Genomic DNA, 18,484 nt, shown 5'->3' with positions numbered 1-18,484 from the left:
AATCCTTGCTTAACACAAACCCTCACTTCTTGCCAGCTCCAATTATAATTCTTGAGAGATAATTTATGTAATACTATGACCTAGCAGCTTTTGCTTTTATGGCTTCCTCCATACTGTAGTCTGGTGGAACACAATTTAGACATTTCTTAATCTGTGTCCCTGGGGCTGTAGTCCTAAAAAACCCTCAGATAGTAGTGTAGAGTTAGTCACTCAGTCGTGTCCAACTCTTTGCAAGCCTATAGAATGTAGCCCAGGAGGCTCCTCTGTTCATGGAATTCCTCAGGCAAGAATATTGGAGTGAGTAGCCATTCCCTTCTCTAGAATATCTTCCCAACCTAGGGATCAAACCCAAGTCCCCTGCATTGCAGGCAGATTCTTTACTGGCTTAGCCACCTGGGTAGCCCTTTAAATGTTTCTTTATTTCAATCAGGTCTCTGTTTCTGAAGTTTTGGTGAACATAGCTGGCATGGTTGACATGATCCAGATCAGTGCTCCCTCAGCAGTCCAGCAGCTGTTCAGACCCTAAGTATGGTACCTATGCAGACCCACTGAGTCCAGCCTTCTCTTCAGTTGCATGGGAGCTCCAGGTGAGTGCTCCTGGATCCGAACCTCCCATTTGCTTGAGGTCTAGGTCTTTATTTGGGGATTTACTTTAGATTTTATTTTTAAGCTCAGCATGCAGAGTCAAGGTTTTTCCATCTTGTGATTCATGTTTCAGGTTTTCTGTCTTCATGGCTTGGTAAGAGATGTGAGTTTCAGGTTTTCTTTCTTCTTTTCGTGACTTCTCAGAATAATGGGAAGTTCTTACAGGAAAAATTTAAAGAAAAATGAACCCTTAGGAGCTTGTGCCAACTTTATATTTAACACCTGTAATTACACCCCTATTCTGTAATTACTTATCTAAATGGTTCCATTTAACCTAGGGTGATTTAAATTTCTGTTGGCTAAAATAGGGAGCTCTCAAAATCCCCAAATTTGTCTATCTTCATGCATGACTAGAGAAAATATGAGATAGACAAAATGAATGGGAAGCATATTTTAATTGGTATCTAGAGGATTTTAAACTTAGTGTTGAGAAAATTGCTTCCCTCCCAGCTGTAAATGAGCAATGTATGTGTATTATTTTTCGTGATTCTTTGCCTGTGGTAACATTTTTTGGATAAATTTACTACCAATGATTCCTGATCCTGTTGGATAAAAATTCAATAAAAAGCAATAATACTTCCTTCTTACAATAACAGCTTGTGGGTTGTGAATTAGCTAGACACAAGAAATTTCAATTATTTGGCAATGCAAGAGAGGAAGTTTAAAAGTTTTTCCCAGTCACTCACATGACCTTCAAGTAGAAACCTTCAAATCCTTGTTTAACTATATAGGATATATGAGAACTAAAATTCTAAAGTTTATCCAAAATTCTGGAAGCACAATCATGGATTCAATATTGTTTCAGTTATTAAATTTTATAAAATACATGACTATCAGTCAAGGAAACACTTCCAAATATCTGTTTAAATAAGTTTGGAGAATGCCGCTCCAATAAGTGTGAAGTTATAGGAAAGGTAAAGTGACAACAAGCATTTTGAAGTCTCACTTAAATCTTTCTTCTATCAAAAAAAACCCACAAAAATCCTAATGCAAACACTATCCAGTTATACCATTTTATGTGTGATATGGATCAGATGTTCCAGATTTCGGGCACCAAGAATTTTGCTTAAAACAATGTCTAAAGTCACTTCTATCCTAATTTTCAGATTGAGGAGTGAAGAAACAAACCTACAATTCCATTTTTTGTATTGCATAAGAGTAAACAGTTATAAAAAAAAAAAGATAATTCTATTAATAATGCTGTAATAAGATTTGACTCATTTTGTTCTACATTAACTAGAATCCATGTTGCAGCACAAAGATGTTTATCTTTACCTTCTATGCTGATGCATCAATTTGTAGATAATTTCTCATAGAAGCAAATATATCTTAAGCAGGGTAAATAAACCAAAACCAGTCATTCCAGAATTTAATTTCTAAGAAAAAGAGAATCTGGATCTCTGGAAGTGAAACAAACAACAAACAAAAATGCATTTGTATAGGCTATACATAGCTTTTCCATGACAACTGACAACTCAAAAGGAAAGCCGAGAATTGTACCCCAAAGTCTTCATCTAATGCCATCACTAACCTGTATTTTCCAGTGTTTGATGTTAATATACTTTAAATTAATTTGAAACTAGTGAAGTTTCTAGTGTCCTTAGGGTCCTGACACCTTCAATATCTCTCCTGAACCTGGTGGCTTCAATTCAGTTGAAATTACTTGACATCACTTATGAAAAGCCTTTGAAGTGCTTCTGCCTTGATTCAGGCTGAATCTAAGCTGAAGGGAAAAAAATGGAAAAGCACAGCATCATTTTCAACATTTCTTTTTCACTCTGACTTTTTCACTTTCCTTAAATCTTCTGAACCATAATTTCCCTTCTTAAAAATGGTATAATACGTTCACTTACTGGAAACTGAGGCATTGTGAAAATTATAGACAGTGTAATTTTTGGCTACTTCTGAAATATATATATATATATATATATATATATTGCTTCAGCAATATATATTGCTTGTACTTGGTCAAGATCACATTAAAAAATATGTTAGAGAATATAGCCTGTTGCTTGGGCTACAACAGGAACTAGAAGTTACTGGATAAATAGAATGATGCAATGTTCTCTTTGCCAGCTGTAAATCCCTCTATTGTAACATTTGTTTTCCTCTTTCTTTCTAGAAAACTGTTTCAGTGAAGTTAGAATGAGCTATCACGTCATAATATATTTATTATTTTAAAAAATAATAAAAATAAAAAACTCCCACTATAGAAAAGTAAGCAACGTAAGGAATTCCTTTTCCTCTAGACATGTGTTGATATTATTCAAAGCAGCAGTTTTAGGTATTAAATAACTTATTTATACTCGTTCTCGTGCTTCCCTTCTGGCTCAGATAGTAAAGAATTTGCCTGCAATGCACAAGACCTGGGTTCAATCCCTGGGATGGGAAGATCTACTGGAGAAGGAAATGGCTACCTATTCCAGTATTCTTGCCTAGGAAAATCCCATGAACATAGGTGCCTGGTGAGCTATAGTCCACGTGGTCACAAAGAGTCGGACATGACTGAGCGACTAACGCTTCCAGTTGTGACAACTGTGCATCACGTGACTCTAGGAAGAGGTTATCATATTATTCCATAAGCATAGTCCCACTGCTATGGAAAAAGAGTTTATTTGTCTCATCTTCAAATGGATCAAGTCTAACTATCTCAAAATAGAAGCTTAACACTTTATAAGACATTCCATTTACATTTAACTTTGTTCGCTTCATAAAATAAAAGACTAAGTTGCTTAAGCCTCTTTTCTATTATTATTGCACTTGAGAACACTGAAAATCTATTAAAGATAAAGTTAGCTTATTTGTTGCTTTAATCAACATGTCATGAGCTGTGGACTCTATGAACAGGAGCAAGTGTATCTGTTTAGGAGTAAGCTACTTTCCCAATTGCAGATAGTTCTATGAAAAGTATATTAATAGTACATCCAGTGTGAGATCAAGGAGGGTGGTAACATGTTTCAGTGTTACACATCCCCAGTGTTGAAAAGCAGAATTTGTGTCCAACTGTTGCAGCATCTCTTTTTAAAAGTTTCTTAATCATCTTAGCATATAAATGGGATGTCAGGAACTCATGATATACCCTATGTGCTAATTTTTGTTATGCTTTATGCTCAGTAGAAGTCATACCAAATTTTTTTTTGTAGGTATAGAAATTTCCCATATACTTTCTCTCCCCAATCTCCACCACAGCTCCCCTCAGCAACAACATCCTCTGCTAGCATGGTACACTTATTTCAAGCAGTGGTCCTGCACTGAAACGCCATTAGCCTCCGAAGTCCAGAATTCACATTGGGTTTCCCCCTTGGTAAAGTCCACAGTTTACCTTGGACTTCTGCCTTCCCCCATGGTACCTTCTATTGTTTTTGTCAAATGTATAACAATATGTATTCAAGTTTGTAGCAGCATACAAATTGGTTTCACTCACTACCCTGAAAATCCATACTTTGTCTATTCATCACTCCACCTCTAAGCCTGGAAGCCACTGATCTTTTGTCTCTGTAGTTTTGCTTTATCTAGAATGTCATGTAAATGGGATCACACAGAATTTAGATTTTCAGATTGATTTCTTTCACTTTTTAATATGTTTTTATGGTTCCCTCAGGTCTACCCATCATGTTATAGCTCATTAATTTTTATCGCTGAATAATAGTCCATTGTTTGGATATAACACAGTTTGCTTATGTATTCACCTACTGAAGGACATCTTGGTTGCTTCCAAGTTTTGGCAATTATGCATAAAGCTGCTATAAACATTGTGTGTACTATATGAATTATGAATAAAGCTGCTATATTTATAGTACTAATTATATGGTACACAAACTGTGTATACCATATAATTATGAATAAAGCTTCTATAAACATTGTGTGTTCCTTTGGGTAAAACAAAGGAGCATAGTTGCTGGAAAAAATTTGAGATATCAAGGTAAAACTTCATTCAAGGATAGGAACAGTAAAAGACAAAAATGGTAAAGACCTAACAGAAGCAGATAGATTAAGAAGAGATGGCAAGAATACACAGAAGAACTATACAAAAAAGATCTTGGTGACCCGGATAACTATGATGGTGCGGTCACTCACCTAGAGCCAGACATCCTGGAGTGTGAGGTCAAGTGGACCTTAGGAAGCATTATAACACACAAAGCTACTGAAGATGATGAAACTCCAGCTGAGCTATTCACAAACCTAAAAGATGCTGCTGCTAAAGTGATGCACTCAATATGGTAGCAAATTTAGAAAACTCAGCAGTGGCCACAGGACTAGAAAAGGTCAGTTTCATTTCAGTCCCAAAGAAGGGCAATGCCAAAAAATGTTCAAACTATCATGCAGTTGCACTCATTTCACATACTAGCAAAGTAATGCTCAAAATCCTTCAAGCTAAGCAGCAGCAGTATGTGAACCAAGAACTTCCAAAAGTTCAAGTGGTTTAGAAAAGGCAGATTGTAAAAATATTGTTAAAAAAGTTTTTTGTATAATTTAGATACTGCTCATTACCAGATATATCTTGTGCATATAATTTTACCAAGTATGTATAAAATACAGTTTTATATTTAGGTCCATAATACAGTTGGAGGTAATTTTTGTGAATGGTGTGAGGTCTGTGTCTTGTTGTTGTTCAGTTGCTCAGTCATATTCAACTCTTTGTGACCCCATGAACTGCAGCATGCCAGGCTTCCCTGCTCTTCATCATCTCCCAGAGCTTGCTCAAACTCATGTCCGTGGAGTTGGTGATGCCATCCAACCATCTCATCCTCTGTTGTCCCCTTCCCCTCCTCCCTTTAGTCTTTTGCAGCATCAGGGTCTTTTCTAAGGAGTTAGCTCTTCCCATCAGGTAGCCAAAGTATTAAAGTTTCAGCTTCAACCTCAGTTCTTCCAATGAATATTCAGGATTGATTTCCTATAGGATTGACTGGTTTGATGTCCTTGCTGTCCAAGGGACTCTCTAGAGTCTTCTCAGACACTATACTTCAAAAGCATCAATTCTTTGATGCTCACCCTTCTTTTTGGTCCAACTCTCACATTAATACATGACTACTGAAAAAATCACAGCTTTGACTATATGGACCTTTGTTGGTAAAGTAATGTCTCTGCTTTTTAATATGCTGTCTAGGTTGGTCATAACTTTTATTCCAAGGAGTAAGCATCTTTTAATTTCTTGGCTGCAGTCACCATCTTCAGTGATTTGTTTCCCCATCTATTTGCCATGAAGTGATGGGACCAGATGCCATGATCTTAGTTTTCTGAACATTGAGCTTTAAGCCAACTTTTTCACTCTCCTCTTTCACCTTCATCAAGAGGCTCTTTAGTTCCTCTTCACTTTCTGCCATAAGGGTGTTTCATCTGCATATCTGAGGTTATTGATATTTCTCCCAGCAATCTTGATTCCAGCTTGTGCTTCATCCACCCAATATTTTGCATGATATCATCTGCATATTAGTTAAATAAACAGGGTAACAATTTTCAGCCTTGACATTCTCCTTTCCCAATTTTGAACCAGTCTGTTGTTCCATTTCCAGTTCTAACTGTTGCTTCTTGAGCTGCATACAGGTTTTCAGGAGGCAGGTAAGGTGGTCTGGGATCCCCATCTCTTTAATGATTTTCCACAGTTGGTTTTGATCCAGAGTCAAAAGCTTTAGTGTAGTCAATGAAGCAGAAGTAGATTTTTTTTTTCTGGAGTTCTCTTCATTTTTTATGATCCAACAGATGTTGGTAATTTGATCTCTGGTCCCTCTGCCTTTTCTAAACCAAGCTTGAACATCTGGAAATTTTCAGTTCATGTACAGTTGAAGCCTAGCTTAGGGAATTTTGAGCAACATTACTTTGTTCAAACATGACTTTGAACATTTACTTTGTTCAAAATTTTTGTTTTGAGTAAGTTTTGGTTTGAGTAAATCTTAGTTTGAGTAAGCTCTGGGAATTGGTGATGGGCAGGGAAGCCTGGTGTGCTGCAGTCCGTGGGGTTGCAGAGTCAGACACCACTGAGTGACTGAACTAAGCTTGCTAGCGGGTGAGATGAGCACATTTGTGTGGTAGTTTGAACATTTTTTAGCATTGCCTTTCTTTGGGATTGAGAAGAAAACTGATGTTTTCCAGTCCTGTGGCCACTGCTGAGTTTTCCAAATTTGCTGGCATATTGAGTGCAACACTCATCTTTTAGGATTTGAAATAGCTCAGCTGAAATTCCATTATCTCCACTCGCTTTGTTCGTATGATGCTTCCTAAGGACTTCTCACATGCCAGGATATCTGGCTCTAGCTGATTGATCACACCATCATGGTTATCTGGGTCATGAAGTTATTTTTTGTATGGTTCTTCTGTGTACTCTTGCCACCTCTACTTGATATCTTCTACTTCTGTTAGGCCCATACCATTTCTGTCTTATATTGTGCCCATCTTTGCATGAAATTTTCCCTTGGTATCTCTAATTTTCTTGAAGAGATCTCTAGTCTTTCCCATTCTATTGTTTTCCTGTATTTCTTTGTACTGATCATTAGAAAGGCTTTCTTATCTCTCCTTGCTATTCTTTGGAACTAGCATTCAGATGGGTGTATCTTTCTTTTTCTTCTTTGCCTTTCACTTCTCTTCTTTTCTCAGTTATTTGTAAGGCCTCTTCAGACAACCATTTTGCCTTCTCGCATTTCTTTTTCTGGGGATGGGTTTGGTAACCACATCCTGTACAATGTCACGAACCACTGTCCATAGTTTTACAGGCAGTCTGTCTATCAGATCTAGTCCCTTACATCTATTTGTCACTTCCACTGTATGAGGGATCTGATTTAAATCATATCTGAATGGCATAGTGGTTTCCCTACTTTCTTAAATTTAAGTCTGAATCCGTCAATAAAGAGTTCGTGAGCTGAGCCACAGTCAGCTCTTGGTCTTTTTCTGTTGACTGTATAGAGCTTCTCTATCTTTGGCTGCAAAGAGTATAATTAATCTGACTTCAGTATGACCATATGGTGATGTTCATGTGTGGAGTCATCTGTTGTGTTGTTGGAAGCAGGTGTATGCTATGATCAGTGCCTTCTCTTGGCAAAGCTCTGTTAGCCTTTGCCCTGATTCATTTTGTACACCAAGGCCAAACTGGCCTGTTACTACAGGTATTTCTTGACTTCCTACTTTTGCATTTCAGTCCCCTATAATGAAAAAGAAATCTTGTTTGGTTATTGTCCCAGAAGGTCTTGTAATTCTTCATAGAATGGTTCGACTTCTTCTGCATTAGTAGTTGGGGCATAGGCTTGGATTACTTGATATTGAATGGTTTGCCTTGGAAATGAACCGAGATCATTCTGTCATGTTTGAGATTGCCCAAGTACTGAATGCATTTTGGACTCTTTTGTTGACTGAAGGGCTACTCCATTTCTCCTAGGGGATTCTTGCCCACAGTAGTAAATAGAATGGTTATCTGAATTAAATTTGCCCATTCCGGTCCATTTTAGTTCATTGGTTCCTAAAATGTTGATAGCTAGCTTCTTTATTGTTATTATTTTGCATGTGGATATTCAGTTTTTCTAACACCATTTGTTGAAAAGATTTTCTTTGTTCCATTGTATTACCTTTTCTTCTTTGGCAACTGTCAGTTGACTATATCTATGTGAGTCTACTTCTGGATTATCAGTTCTGTTCCACTGATTTATTTGTGTATTTTTTCCTATACCACACTGTCTTGCTTACTGTACTTCTAGTAAGTCTTGACATTGAATAGTGTCAGTCCACTCACTTTACTCCTCCTTAATATTGTGTTGTTTTTTCTGGTTCTTTGACCTCTGCATATAAACTTAAGAATTAGCTTGTAAATTTCCACAAAATAATCTTCCATGTCTTAGAGAAAATTCACAGTTAAATTATAAAAATGTAAAGAAACATATTTAAAACAATATTTTTCATTTTTATATTCTACTATGTTCCTCCTTTACCTTATTTTACCTCTGTATAGATGAAATATCTAAAGACTATAGTAATTAGGTTAAGTACAAATGTATTAAACACACAGTATGAAAGGAATTGCATTTGTGTGCTATAATAGCATATATATAATTATTATAATATTTTAATCTCTATTTCTATTCTAACACAGTAAGAGAAAACCCATCATCATTTTCAACTTAAGGTAACCACAACAAAAAATCCTCCAATCTGAAGAGTGACGACAATAGCATTGCTATTTGTAATGGTTTATCTAGAAAACCCCATGTTTGTGGCATTTATTTCGTTAAAAGCACTATTTAATAGCAATTTATACTTTAAATTACCATATTTCAGTGAATGTATACACTGTTACAGTTTTTGGAAACATGTTATTTTGCTCATTCTTGTTTTATTTGGTTAAACACGTGCCTTAACAGTATATGTTCACTGATTTATAGGAATTTAATTCATAAGATCTTTGGCATAATCTAAAAATTATGCAAACTATAAATACAAATCTTTATGAGATGGTGAACTTAAGGACAGAAGACCTCATGAAACAACTTAAGGACAGAAGACATCAAAGGAACATGAACCAGTTCCTTTTTTCAAGAATACATCAGCTGTGAAGCTGGTCAACTGACATTTAAATCTAATTTCCCTCTATAAGCAATATGTGATCTTTTAGCTATCTCTAATGTTTCTTAGCCTCAATTTCTCTAGTGTAAAATAAAGATAATGATGTTTATTTTAATATTGTAAGGATTAAACTAGAAATGATTTATATAAGTTTCCTGTCATATTGGTAACATAAGTATATGAAAGATATTTTGTAGCTCAGATCCTGTTGATTGTTCTTATACATCAGAAAGTCACAAAATGGTTTGTCTTCTGGGAAAAAGAGATAAAGTAATTCCTTCTATTCTTCTGAAATTCTTTTCACATTCTGTATTTACTGCATTTCAGATAAAATATGCATTGGGTGAAATTGAACACAAGCTCACACACACGCACGCAGGCACAGTAGGGTGACATAAAATGTCCAAGTTTACAAGATCTTATTGAAATGAGGAGGCCATAAGAGCAGAAGAGATTGCATATGACAGAATATACAGTGGCTTAGAGTTGGGTTCTGGTGGTAGTCTCTGATTAAGGTAAATCAGATTCTTTAGTAGAGTTTAATTATTGATTGCATTTTTTTGTCAAAATTTACATTATCTTTCCAGATGTCTGTGGACGTTACATTTTCTGCTGAAGTGAGGATGGACCATTAGTGGTAACATGATTTTGACAGTATGTAAGCCTCCATATTTCTATCTTTCTAGAAAAAATTATCCTCATAATAAACTATACATCAAATTCTATTTTATAATGTTTTTAATTATTCCCTTATGTCATCCTATCACTGGTATTTAAAGTAACTCTTTGGAAAATGTTTTCTTTTCCAATGTGTGGATTCAGAAAATATTGTATAATTTTTGATGGTTTTACTCTCAAATGAATTTTCAGTGCAAATGATATGTACCAAAAAAGACTTCCAAATATAAATATATTTTTGTTAACATCAGTTCATTTCAGTTCAGTTCAGTTGCTCAGTCATGTCCGATTCTTTGCGACCCCATGGACTGCAGCACGCCAGGCTTCCCTGTCCATCACCAACTCCCGGAGTTTACCCAAACTCCTGTGCATTGAGTTGGTGATGCCATCTAACCATCTCATCCTCTGTCGTCCCCTTCTCCTCCTGCCTTCAATCTTTCCCAACATCAGCGTCTTTTCAAATGAGTCAACACTTTGCATCAGGTGGCCAAAATACTGGAGTTTCAGCTCTAACATCAGTCCTTCCAATGAACACCCATGACCGATTTCCCTTAGGATGGACTGGTTGGATCTCCCTGCAGTCCAAGGGACTCTCAAGAGTCTTTTCCAACACCACAGCTCAGAAGCATCAATTCTTCTGTGCTCAGCTCTCTTTATAGTCCAATTCTCATATCCATACATGACTACTGGAAAAACCATAGCCTTAACTAGGCGGAATTTTATTGACGAAGTAATGTCTCTGTTTTTTAATATGCTGTCTAGGTTGGTCATAACTTTCCTTCCAAGGATTAAGAATCTTTTAATTTCATGGCTGCAATCACCATCTGCAGTGATTTTGAAGACCCCAAAAAGAAAGTCAGCCACTGTTTCCACTGCATCCTTAAGTATTTTAGTGATGTTTTATTAACATTATTAAGTTACAGGCTTCCGTTGTGACTCAGCTGGTGAAGAATCTTCCTGCAATGTGGGTGACCTAGGTTTGATCCCTGGGTTGGGAAGATCCCCTGGAGAAGGGAAAGGCTACCCACTCCAGTATTCTGGCTTGGAGAATTCCAAGGGGGTCGCAAAAAGTTGGACACGATGGAGTGACTTTCACTTTCAAGTGTATTACACCTAGATGTAGTTAAACTAGATACTGAAATGATCAAAGGTTCACATGTTTGAAATTCATTGTTCCATGTTATTTAAACTATAATAGATTTCATTAAAAATTCTTCATTTATTTCTGTATATATTTTCCTTAATACACAAATTAAATATGTAAATATCAAATATGGTCCAATTTCTATAAGAGCACTTCATTGTTCTCGTCATATATCTTTTTAAGATTTTTGATACTTCATCAGCTTACCTACTATATGAATTATTCAATATTAATAGAATTATACTTTGACAGAATCAAAAATAGAGAATTTTTTAAGATACATAACCTGTACATTTCAGAGGGTAATTATAGTGAATGGCCAAATTAACTACCAAAACTCAAAACTTTCAGTGCTGAGAAAATATGTCATTGGCCAGATTGTTAAATATTCAGAAAGTTTACTCAAATGGCTGTTGAGCTCCTTTACAAAAACAATATTTTATTATGCCATAAATTTTGCTTACATAAATCTCTGGATTATGTTTGTTCTTGAGTTCTATTGCTATCACAAATGAACATTTGGTATTCGTAGTTAGTACAGGGAAACATATGAAGAATGGTTGGATGTTAAATTTATTTTCACATTCTCAAAAGCACATGCAAACAGGAAAAAGAACTGCTTCAGAATTGTCTATTATGCAGATTATAATTTCATAGTTGTTTCTCACATCACTTACATCATGCCTGCTAATAAAAAGAAAACTATTCTAGCCTAACTCTTTAACAGTGACTGAGTTGCCAAAAATATCACTGCCAATGAATTCAATCATGTTGTTTACATTAATTGCTGACTTTTAATCTGAAGAAAGTACATTGTGGAACTAATGCTGATGCTAATTCTGCATTTTTATGCTCTAAAATGACCGATATAATGAAAAATGAATCTCATTTTAGTGTGCATTTTGGATGCAAAACACAGACATTACAAAAGACATCTTGATTGAAGTCTGTTAAAAAGCAAAGTTTTTAGAAAACCTAAATATTCCTTATCTATATATGATTGTGATCCTCCTACATTATCAATTTTGTGTGTGGTGGGGAAGGTATAACATGTAGTAAGTGGTACAAAAATAAGTAAATATTTGTTTTTATGGTTGTATACTTAAATAAATATCAACATATTAGAAAACTAACAAGAAAATGTGAAACTTAATTTTGCAAGGTAAATGTAATACTGCAATTTGTAATATTTTAGCAATAATTAAATAATTAGCTATTTAATTTACTGGATTATATAGCCCTTTGACATTTGTTATCAGTCCTTTGGGGTACACTTTAGCATATGAAAGGCATAGATAGAACACTAAACTTAAACTATCTAAGATTATTATCATTATTATTTTCGTTAGTCAATGATTCCATCATTATACTTAATGACAAAGCTGAGTAAAATAAAATCTGGAGAAAATCTCCATACTTATAATTAGCATATTCACAAATGTGGAAGGAAATAACACTAGAATGATTTTCATGCTAAACAGTTTTCTAAAAAGAAGTGGACATCAACTCAATATTTTGTAATAAACTATATGGTAAAAGAATCTGAAAAAACAATGGATATATGTCATATAACTGAGTCACTTTGCTGTACACCTGAAACTAACACAAAGTTGTACATTAACTATATTCCAGTATAAAACAAATACTAAACTATAAAAGAAAATTGAAGGACTTACAAAAAAATAGTGTTGAGAGTCAGATTGAAAAAAAAAAAAAGAATTCAAATGGGAAGATATTCCAACTAGAATTGCTTCCTTATATCTCTGGTCATCCCTCCAGTAGAAAAGTTAGATATTTCCTAGTAAGGTTTCATGAATTTCTTAGTTAAAAATTTTAAATTACTTTTCATAGTGGGTAAATCGCTTGGTTCAACTGTAAACTTTTTTTAAGAATACAGTTAAATTCAAATTCTTTAACTTGTGAAGATCCTCAAAAGGCATGTGCTTTCTTAAACTCTACATTATTTGCTCAATACCCTTAAATACAAAAATGAATAATATAATTTGATTTTCAAGTAGGTTTTCTTTGTTTTTGAAATTATGTAAGCACAATATGTAAAAAATCCATGAGCTAATAAAATCATAAATATTTTAAAATTTAGAATGTACATGGTATCCAATGGGCTTCCCTGGTGGCTCAGATGATAAAGAATCCTCCTGCAACGCAGGAGACCTGGGTTCAATCCCTGGGTTGGGAAAATCCCCTGGAGGAGGGCATGGTAAACCATTCCAGTATTCTTGCCTGGAGAATCGCTATGGACAGAAGAGACTGGTGGGCTACAGTCCATGGGGTTACAAAGAGTCAGATACGACTGAGTGACTGAGAGCAGCACAGCATATGGTATCCAATAATGAGTTAACTTTTTGTTAATTATGTATTAGATGGTGAGAATTGGTAAAGGCATATAATACACAAAAAGGCTCATTTTAGGTAACACTAATGAAGGCTGAAATGGAAACCAAATCATCTTGATATATAACAGAGAGCTAATCTCCCTCATCTTCTCTTCATGTGTAGATCAACCAAGACATTGATGGAGATATAAGGAGCCTTTTACCCTTTAGGCCTAAAGTGAAGGCGAAAGTGTTAGTCACTGAGTCATGTCTGAATCTTTGCAATCTTTGAGATCATCCTGACTCAGGGATCAGGGTCTCCTGCATTCCAGGCAAATTTTTAACCATCTGAGCCACCAGGGAAGCCCGGAGTCTAAGAAAGTCAAATCTTTCCATTCCACTCCACATCACTCCAGATAAGTGATGGTGAAAAGTTTAGGCTTTTCCTTAAGAGCCAAAGTCTAAGTTGAAGAAAGGAATAGAGAATTAATACGTGCTCCCTTAAAAAAAAAAATAAGTCTAGTTAGAGTGTACATTCCAAAAAGAGAAAATCCTGTTTAATATGTAAGGTGAATACAAAGCTTTCTCTGAAGATAACTTTATTTTGCCTGTGACAGGAAATCAGTATTTGAAGCCTTTAAAAATAAGGAATTTGTAAGCTATGGCAAGTTTACTAAGTTGATGATGCCTTGGGCATCTTCTTGAGAGAGAACCAACTGGAGTTCCTGAGAATATCCCAATGATTTGTTGTTTACATGACATTTCTTGATAAAATTTACACAGTATTTTAATACATGACAAGGCAATCTTTGGAAATATTGATATAAAATTGTATCTGATAGTTGTAGGCTAATCAGTTGAAGAACAGCAATGTTGTTATACATACTAAGAACAAGGCATAATTTGCCTTAGGAATTTTTCAAGAAAAAATATTTCATTTGATACTAAAATATTATCATTATTGTTAAAATAAAAATTTTCTTGATAAGTATCTTTTCTGTGAGGGTAAGAGGTTATTAATTATTTTTACCACCAACAATGTTTGCTTCAGATTACATACATTCAGTTTAACTATAATAAAATCTAATTCTTGCAAGCCCCCTTCATATTTTATAGAACCATTAATAAAGTGTTCTTGCTGAGTGATTTCCTAATGTTCTGCAAATTATGTAGAATTCTTGATTATAGGTTTTGAAGAACTACTGTGCATAAATACATGATTGCATATATAAAATTCAGAACTCCCCAATTTGCCTTTGAAATTTTGTTCCTTTATTTGAGAATTGAAAGTGTGAATGCAAGAAAGTGGGGAAGGATTTTTATGACTGACTCAGAATATCCTTTTCTCCGTTGGTCTTCAACTTAGAATCATTAACCTCTTTAAAGTTGTTTACTAATTGTTAGTGTTCTCTTCAGCATTGTTCCTAGTTCTAACATTCTAGTTTCCAAATCTCACAGAAATTTATACTTCAGTGCTTTAAAAAAAAAGAAGGAAAATATTTCCTGACTCTTTTTACTTGGGGTCCCCCATTGATAAATTTATGAAATTGTCCTCACTGGTAACCAAAGAATAATATAACATCAAATATAAATGTTTTGGTTCCTTGGATGCTAATGGAATTAACAAATGCAACAAATTAGTATTATAATTTTTACACCAAATAAGAGATGCTTGAAATAAGGCATAGAATATTTTATTTTATTTTTGCTCAGTTGCTTCAGTTGTGTTTGACTCTTTGCAACCCTATGAAGCATAGCCCACTAGGATGCTCTTTCCATGGGGATTCTGCAGGAAGGAATACTGGAGTGGGTTGCCATGCCCTCCTCTAGAGGATCTTCCCAACCCAGGGAACAAACACTTGTCTCCTGCGTCTCCTTCATTGCAGGCAGATTCATTACTCACTGAAGCAAATGAAAAGCCCTTTAATTCATTTATTGAAGTATAATTGACTTATTATATTATGTAAGTTTCCATTGTACAGTGTATTGGCTCAGTATTTTGTACATTATGAAATAACAATAAGTCTAATTATTATTTGTCACCATACAAATTTATAGCAATAGTATTTACTATTATTCCCTGTGTTATAGATTATGTATTTATGATTACTTATTTTATAACTAGAAAGTTTTGCCTCTTAGTCCTGTTCATCTGTTTCTTATCAATTTGCTTCCCTCCCCTCTAATAGTCTCCTGTCTATTTTCTGTATCTGCATGTCTGTCACTGTTTTATGTTTTTCCATTTGTTTTGTTTTTCTAGAGTCAATATATAAGTGAAATCATATGATCTGTGTCTTTCTCTGTCAGACTTACTTCACTTAGCATAACACCCTCAAGGTCCATCCATTTGCTGTAAATGTCAAGGCTTAATTTTTTTTTTTAATAGCTGAATAGTATTTCATTATACATATATACTGCATGTTAATTGCTCAGTCATGTCTGACTCTTTCTACCCTGTGGACTATAGCCCATCAGGCTTCTCTGTCCATGGAATTCTCCAGCCAAGAATACTGGGGTGGGTTGCTAGTCACTTCTCCATACATATATACTACATCTTCTTTTTTCATTCATCCACAGATGAACACATATTGGATATTTTAAATGATATGTTGGATTTATTAAACAATAATGCAGTAAATGTAGAGATGCATATATCTTTTAAAATTATGACTTTTATTTTCTTCAGATAAATACTCATAAGTAGAATTGCAGGATAATATGGGTTTATCATTAAGTTTGTGAGAAACCATCACACTGTTTTCCATGTGTCTGTGCCAATTTGCATTCCACCAAGTATGCAAAAGTGGTCCCTATTCTTCACATCCTTGACAATATTTATTTGTTGTCTTTTCGAAAATAGCCATGCTGACAGGTATGAAGTGATAGCTCTTTTTTTTATTTATATTTTCCTTGTGATTATTGATGCTGAAAATCTTTTCATGTGTCTGTTGGCCATCTGTAGGTCTTCCCTAAAAAAATGCTTACTCGGGACATCTGTTCATTTTTAGTTGTTTATTTACTTGTTTCTTTCTTTTGTATTTCTTTTTTTCTTTCCTTCCAACCTTTCTTTCTTTATTTTTTTTTCTTTTCTTTGGATATTGAGTTGTATGTGTTCTTTGTATGTTTCAGCTAAAAACTACTTATCAGATTTACCATTTGCAAATATATTCTCCCATTAACTAAATTGCCTTTATCTTTTATTGATGGTTTCCTTTGATGTACAAAAGCTGTTTAGTTTGATGAAGTCCATTAAAAAAAAAAAAAGAATTGTTTTGTTGTCCTTGGAGACAGACAACAAAGGAGATAGATCCACAAAATAATTCTAAGTCTTATGTCAAAAAGTATACTGCTGCCATTTGCTTCTAGGAGTTTTATGGCTTCTGTTCTTAGATGTAGGCCTTTAACCCATTTTGAATTGTTTTTGTTAATATGATATAAAATAGCCTCATTTTATTCTTTTACATGGATAAGGCAATGGCACCCCACTCCAGTACTCTTGCCTGGAAAATCCCATGGACGGAGGAGCCTGGTAGGCTGCAGTCCATGGGGTCGCTAAACAGTCAGACACGACTGAGCGACTTCACTTTCACTTTTCACTTTCATGCATTGGAGAAGGAAATGGCAACCCACTCCAGTGTTCTTGCCTGGAGAATCCCAGGGATGGTGGAACCCGGTGGGCTGCCGTCTATGGGGTTGCACAGAGTCGGACAAGACTGAAGTGACTTAGCAGCAGCAGTAGCATTCTTTTACACATAGCTATCTGTCTTTCCAGATGCCTTCAAATCTACTGAAGATGCTGTCTTTCCCATGGTATACTCTTGCCTCCTCTGTCATAGATTAATTAACCATGTAAGTGTGGTTTTATTTCTGGGCTCTTGATTCTTTTTCATTGATCTGTGTGTTTGTTTTTGTGGCAGTGTTATACTGTTTTTGATTATTGTAGCTTTGAAATATAATTTGAAATCAGAGACCGTGATACTTATGGTATTGTACTTTCTCAAGAATGCTTTGGCTGTTTAGGAGTTTTTGTAGTTGCATACAAATTAATAGTTTGCTCTAGTTCTGTGGGAAAATTCCATTGATATCTTGATAAGGATTATATTGAACCTATAGAATGCTTGAATAGTATTGATTTTTAACAACATTAATTCTTGCTACTCAGGAACACAATATATCTTTTCATTTATATACATCATCATCAATTTTTTCATCAATGTCTTATAGACTTTGTCTTGGGAGTGTGTAATTTCCTTGGTTCTGTCTCGTCATAACAAAAATTTGAAGCAATGGATGTTAAAGCCCTCGAACAGACCATGTCACAGCTCTCGGACAGATCAGTGTTACAGTTCCATGTTACAGCTCAGTTTTATTTAGAAAATAAAGGAAAATACATTCTCGAGGAGTGAGGGCATGCCAACCCAAAAAGACATCGAGAGAGAGAGAAACCCTGGCTCTTTGGCTCCTCTTTTTGTATGTTTTTTCTCCTCCCCCCTGGGCCTGCCCTATATAAATTGGGCCAGCCAGGAGTGCTGTTTGTTCTATCTGAGGTCCTCACTCTGGTCCTTGGACCTTCCTTTGTTCTATTTTCATGGGCTTTTACCTTCTTTGTCTTTTAGCCACCGCCATTTTGGACTCCTTTTTCCTATTCTAACTACCTAAGAGTTTTCAAAGTACAAGTCTTTCACCTCCTTGATTAAATTGATCCCTTGGTATTTTATTCTTTTCAAAGCAATTGTAAATGGGATTAATTTCTTAATGTTTCTTTCTAATACTTTGTTTATAGTGTATAGAAATGCAACTGATTAATGTATCAGTTCAGTTCACTTCATTTCAGTCACTCAGTCATGTCTGACTCTTTGCGACCCTGTGGACTGCAGCATGCCAGGCTTCCCTATCTTACATCAACTCCCAGGGCCTACTCAAACTCATGTCCATTGAGTCAGTGATGCCATCCAACCATCTCATCCTCTCTTGTCCCCTTCTCCCCCTGCCTTCAATCTTTCCCAACATCAGGGTCTTTTCAAATGAGTCAGCTGTTCGCATCAGGTGGCCTAAGCATTGGAGTTTCAGCTTCAACATCACTCCTTCCAATGAACACTCAGGACTGATCTCCTTTAGGATGGACTGGTTGGATCTCCTT

General features: G+C 35.3%; 1 long non-coding RNA gene across 1 annotated transcript in view; it reads right to left on the bottom strand.

Moving 5' to 3' along the window:
- Positions 1-400: 400 nt before the first annotated feature.
- Positions 401-18,484, bottom strand: part of LOC145521130 (uncharacterized) — an 87,975-nt gene continuing 69,891 nt past the window's right edge. Inside the window, exons 3-5 of the long non-coding RNA XR_014065168.1 lie at positions 2,177-2,368; positions 1,921-2,045; positions 401-803 (exon numbers count right to left, since the gene is read on the bottom strand). This is a non-coding gene — a long non-coding RNA (uncharacterized LOC145521130). The remainder of the gene's footprint in view (positions 804-1,920; positions 2,046-2,176; positions 2,369-18,484) is intronic.

The sequence above is a fragment of the Giraffa tippelskirchi genome, chromosome 1 (assembly GCF_054371585.1).
Source record: "Giraffa tippelskirchi isolate mGirTip1 chromosome 1, T2T-mGirTip1v1.2.pri, whole genome shotgun sequence".
NCBI classification, from domain to species: Eukaryota; Metazoa; Chordata; class Mammalia; order Artiodactyla; family Giraffidae; genus Giraffa; species Giraffa tippelskirchi.
The sequence above is the reverse complement of the archived record's forward strand: the minus strand, read 5'-3'. Positions and strand labels throughout refer to the sequence as shown.